Genomic DNA, 5,429 nt, shown 5'->3' with positions numbered 1-5,429 from the left:
AAACAAAAAATCCGAGTTATGGATACAAAGAACAGATTGGTGGTTGCCAGAGGCAGGGTGAGAGAGGGTGGGCAAAATGAGTGAAGAGGATCAGAAGGCACAAACTTCCAGCTATAAAATAAATGTCATGGGGATTTAATGTTCAGTATGGTGACTATCGTCAATAACACTGTATTGCATGTTTGAAAGTTGCTTAGAGAATAAATCTTAGAAGTTCTCATCACAAGAAAAAAAATTTGTAACTGTATGGTGACAGATGTTAACTAGACTTATTCTGGTGATCATTTCTCAATGTATACAAATATCAAATCATTATGTTATATACTTGAAACTAATATAATGTCATATGTCAATTATACCTCAATAAAAAAAATCTTCTGCTCTGTGAAAGAGAATGTTAAGAGGATTAGAAGACAAGCCACAAACTGGGAAAAAATATTTGCAAAAGACACATCTGATAAGGACTGTTAGTCAAAATACATGAAGAAATCTTAAAACTCAACAACAGAAAGAAAACAACCACTAAAAAATGGGCCAAGGACCTTAATAGACACCTCACCAAAAAAGACAAACAAATATGGAAAATAAGCCTATGAAAAGATGCAGCACAACATAAGTCATCAGGGAAATGCAAATAAAACAATGAGATGCCACTACACGCTTACTAGAGTGGCCAGAACAATGACCACACCAAAAACCAAATTCTGGTGAGAATGTGGAGCACAAGAATTTTTATCCATTTCTGGTGGTAATGAAAAAGGATACAGCCACTGTGGAGGAGAGTTTGCTACAAAACTTACCATACCATCCAGCAATAGCACACCTTGGTATTTACCCAGAGGAGCTGAAAACTTACATCCACTGCATACTGATGTTTATAGCAGCTTTAGTCATAATTGCCAAAACTTGAAAGCACCCAAGATGTCTTTCAGTAGGTGGATAAATAAATTGCGGTACATTAGACAATAGAATATTCAACACTAAAAAGAAATGAGCTATCAAGCCTTGAAAAGACATGGAGGAAACTTCAATGCATATTACTAAGTGAAAGAAGCCAATCCAAAAAAGGTTACATACTGTGTGATTCCACCTATATGGCATTCTGGAAAAGGCAAAGCTATGGCCACAATAAAAAGATGAGTTTTGAGGACGTCAGCGTCATGTTGGAGTGAGCTTGCCCAGGACTCTCTCCCCTCCAACATACAACAAAAAGGAGCAACAATATTCCAACAGAAAATATCCTAATAGCACAGGAATCCTCAGAGAGTCACAGCAGCCAAACGATGGAGGGTGGAGAGGCTGGAGCCCACCCTCAAAGGAGCTGGACCGGGGTAAGAGAGAACATCACTCCCTCCCCTAAAGACTGCCATCACTGCCAAGGGAGGCTCTGTGAGGGAAGGAGTGGGGGAGGGGTCGCGCATCTGCAGGATAACCCAGGACTCCCTAACGCCCTTTCAGCCTAGAGGGAAGCCCTCTAATGAGGTGAAAGCTTTTACATGGGGTGACCTCATCAAGCCAAGACCCCAGGAGACCAGATAGCTGATTGGGAAACCTGGGCCTGCATGCAAGAGAAAGCGCCCCACCCAACCTGCGCTGTGCTGCACCGTCTCTGCTGAAGGCTAAGGGCTCAGAATACGTGGCTCTTACCCCCATCTAGTGGTGATAGGCTGTAACTGCAACCAAATAATATCACAATGGGGAAGACCGGTAATTCCAGCATCAGGCAGTTCATACCAGCTCCAGATCAGAGAGAAAACAGTAGATATCCAGAATTATGTCCTGAAGTCTCAGAAATAAGTAAACTAAACGACAATGAATTCAGAATAGCTATCGTCAAAAAACTCAATGAGGTAAAAGAAAATATAGAGAAACAATTCAATGGGTTCTGGAGCTACTTCACAAAAGAGATTGAAACTATAAAGAAGAATCGATCAGAAATACTAGAGATTAAAAACACAATGGAAGAGATAAAACAAAATACGGATTCCCTGAATGCTCATTTGGACACCATAGAGGAGCAAATCAGCATAATCGAAGATAGACACGTTGAATGGCTCCAGAAAGAGGAGGAGGGAGAACTAAGCCTAAAAAGAAATGAAGAAAATCTCTGAGAAATAGCTGACTCAGTGAGGAAATGCAACATAAGAATTATAGGTTTCCCCAGAAGGTGAAGAGGAGGAGAATAGAGCAGAAAGCATGCTCAAAGAAACAATAGCAGAGAACTTCTCAAATCTAGGGAATGAGAGAGAAATGTCTGTGGAGGAAGTTTTCAGATCGCCTAGATTTGTGAGTGTAAAAACACCTACTGCAAGACACGTAGTAGTAAAAATGGCAAAAATGAATGACAAAGAAAGAACCCTCCGGGCAGCAAGGCAGAGGAAAATAACCTACAAAGGAGCCCCTATCAGACTTTCAGCAGACTTCTCTGAAGAAAGCTTACAAGCTAGGAGAGAATGGAATGTCATATTCAAAACTTGAAAAGATAAAAATCTTCAGCCAAGAATACTCTATCCAGCAAAAGTATCCTTCAGCTATGAGGGAGAAATTAAATCTTTACCAGACAAATAAAAGCTAAGGGACTATGTAGCCATGAGACACCCCCCCCCCCGCCCCCGCCACAAGAAATCCTCAAGAAGGCCCTTATACCTTAAAAATAGGGAGAAAGGGGGTCACAAATCATAGAGTAAGGAGACAAATAGAATCAGAATAGGATAACAAATATTCAACTACAGCAGTATGATAAACAGAAGGAAAACACCAAAAACAAAGACAATCTTGTCACTTTAACGACAAATTCACAACACAAGTTGGAATAAGATATGAGAATAATAACTTAGGAGGGAGAAGGAAAGGGACTGAATCAGTTTAGACTAAGGAAGTCAGAGGTCATCAGATAATGGACTATGTTATGCATGAGATTCTGAATACAAACTTCAGGGTAGCCACTAAACTAAAAAGCAGAACAGAGACACAAAAATAAATAATGAAAAAACTAAGAAACACAGCATAAGAAACTGCAGAAGTCAATGAGTAGACCAAAACACACAGGATGAGAAACAAAGGAAATGCAGGAAAACCGGAAAATGAGTGACAGAATGACAGCATTAAGCCCTCATGCATCAATAATCACCCTCAATGTAAACAGATTGAACTCTCCAATAAAAAGACAGAGTGGAAAGATGGATTAAAGAACAAAATCCAACAATTTGTTGCCTCTAGGAAACACATCTCAGCTCCAATGACAAATACAGGCTTAGAGTGAAGGGGTGGAAGATGATAATCCAAGCTAATGGCAAACAAAAGAAAGCAGGGGTTACAATACTTATATCAGAAAAAGTAGATTTCAAGATTAGGCAGGTAAAGAGAGACAAAGAGGGGCAGTATATAATGATCAAAGGGACACTACAGCAAGAAGAAATAATGCTTATAAATACCTATGCACCCAACACAGGAGCACCAAAGTTCATAAAGCAACTATTAACAAATCTAAAACAAGATATCAAAAATAACACAATAATAGTAGGAAACCTCAGCACCCCAGTCACATCATTGGAGAGATCATTCAGACAGAAAATCAACAAGGAAATGGTCGAATTAAGTGAAAAGCTAAAACAATTGGACTTAATAGACATATATAGAACACTCCATCCAAAAACAGCAGAATACGCATTCTTCTCAAGTGTGCACAGAACATTCTCAAGGATAGACCATATTATGGGAAACAAGGCAAGCCACAATAAATTAAATAAAATTGAACTAATAACAAGGATCTTCTCCAATCATAATGCTATAAAGCTAGAAATTAATTACAAGAAAAAAGCTGAGAAAGGGACAAAGATGTGGAGACTAAACAACATGCTATTGAACAAGCAATGGGTCATTGAAGAAACTAAAGAAGAAATCAAAAAAATATCTGGAGAAAAATGAAAATGATAACATGCCATACCAACTCATTTGGGATACAGCAAAAGCTGTATTGAGGGAAATTCATCGCAATACAGGCACACATTAACCAACAAGAAAAATCCCAAATAAGCAATCTCAAATTACACCTAACTGAATTAAAGAAAGAAGAACAAACAAAGCCCAAAGTCAGCAGAAGGAGAGAAATAATAAAAATCAGAGCAGAAATAAATGCTATTGAAACAGAAAAAGCAGTAGAAAAGATCAATGAAACAAAGAGCTGGTTCTTTGAGAAGATAAATAAAATTGACAAACCCCTAGCTAGACTTACAAAGAAAAAAGAGAGAAAGTTCAAATAAACAAAATCAAAAATGAAAGAGGATGAATAACAACAGACTCCACAGAAATACAACGGATTATAAGAGAATACTACGAAAAACCATATGCCAACAAAATGGATAACCTAGAGGAAATGGATAAATTCTTAGACTCTTACAATCTCCCAAAGCTGAGTCAAGAAGAAGCAGACAATCTGAACAGACCAATCACAAGGAAAGAGATTGAAACAGCAATCAAAAACATCCCAAAGAATAAAACCCCAGGACCAGATGGCTTTCCTGGGGAATTCTACCAAACTTTCAGAGAGGATTTAATACCTATCCTTTTCAAGATATTCCAAAAAATTAGGGAGGATGGAACACTTCCTAACACATTCTACGAGGCCAACATCACACTGATACCAAAGCCTGACAAGGACAGCATGAAAAAGGAAAACTGCAGGTCAATATTGCTGATGAACATAGATGCAAAAATCCTCAAAAAATTTTGGCAACCCAAATTCAGGAATGCATCAAAAGGATCATACATCATGATCAAGTGGGATTCTTACCATGGACGCAGGGATGGTTCAACGTCTGCAAATCAATCAACGTGATACATCACATCAACAAATTGAGGAATAAAAACCACATGACCTCTCAATAGATGCAGAGAAAGCATTTGACTAGATCCAACAGCCATTTATGATAAAAACTCTGAACAAAATGGGGAGAGAAGGAAATTACCTCAACATAATAAATGCCATATATGACAAACCCACAGCCAACATCATACTGAATGGGCAAAATTGAATTTTAGAATCCTAAAATTCAAAAGACCCCAAATCGCTAAAGCAATCCTGAGGAAAAAGAACAAAGCTGGAGGCATCACAATCCCTGACTTCAAAACATACTACAAAGCTACAGTAATCAAAACAGCATGGTACTGGTACAAAAACAGGTGCACAGTTCAATGGAACAGAATCGAAAGCCCAGAAATAAAACCACACATCTATGGACAGCTAATCTTTGACAAAGGAGCTGAGGGCATACAATGGAGAAAAGGAAGTCTTTTCAACAAATGGTGCTGGGAAAACTGGAAAGCCACATGTAAAAGAATGAAAATTGACCATTCTTTTTCACCATTCACAAAAATAAACTCAAAATGGATCAGAAACCTAAAGGTGAGACCTGAAACCATAAGGCTTG

Source organism: Equus caballus, chromosome 20 (assembly GCF_041296265.1).
Source record: "Equus caballus isolate H_3958 breed thoroughbred chromosome 20, TB-T2T, whole genome shotgun sequence".
Classification (NCBI taxonomy): domain Eukaryota; kingdom Metazoa; phylum Chordata; class Mammalia; order Perissodactyla; family Equidae; genus Equus; species Equus caballus.
This window is presented reverse-complemented; position numbering follows the sequence as displayed.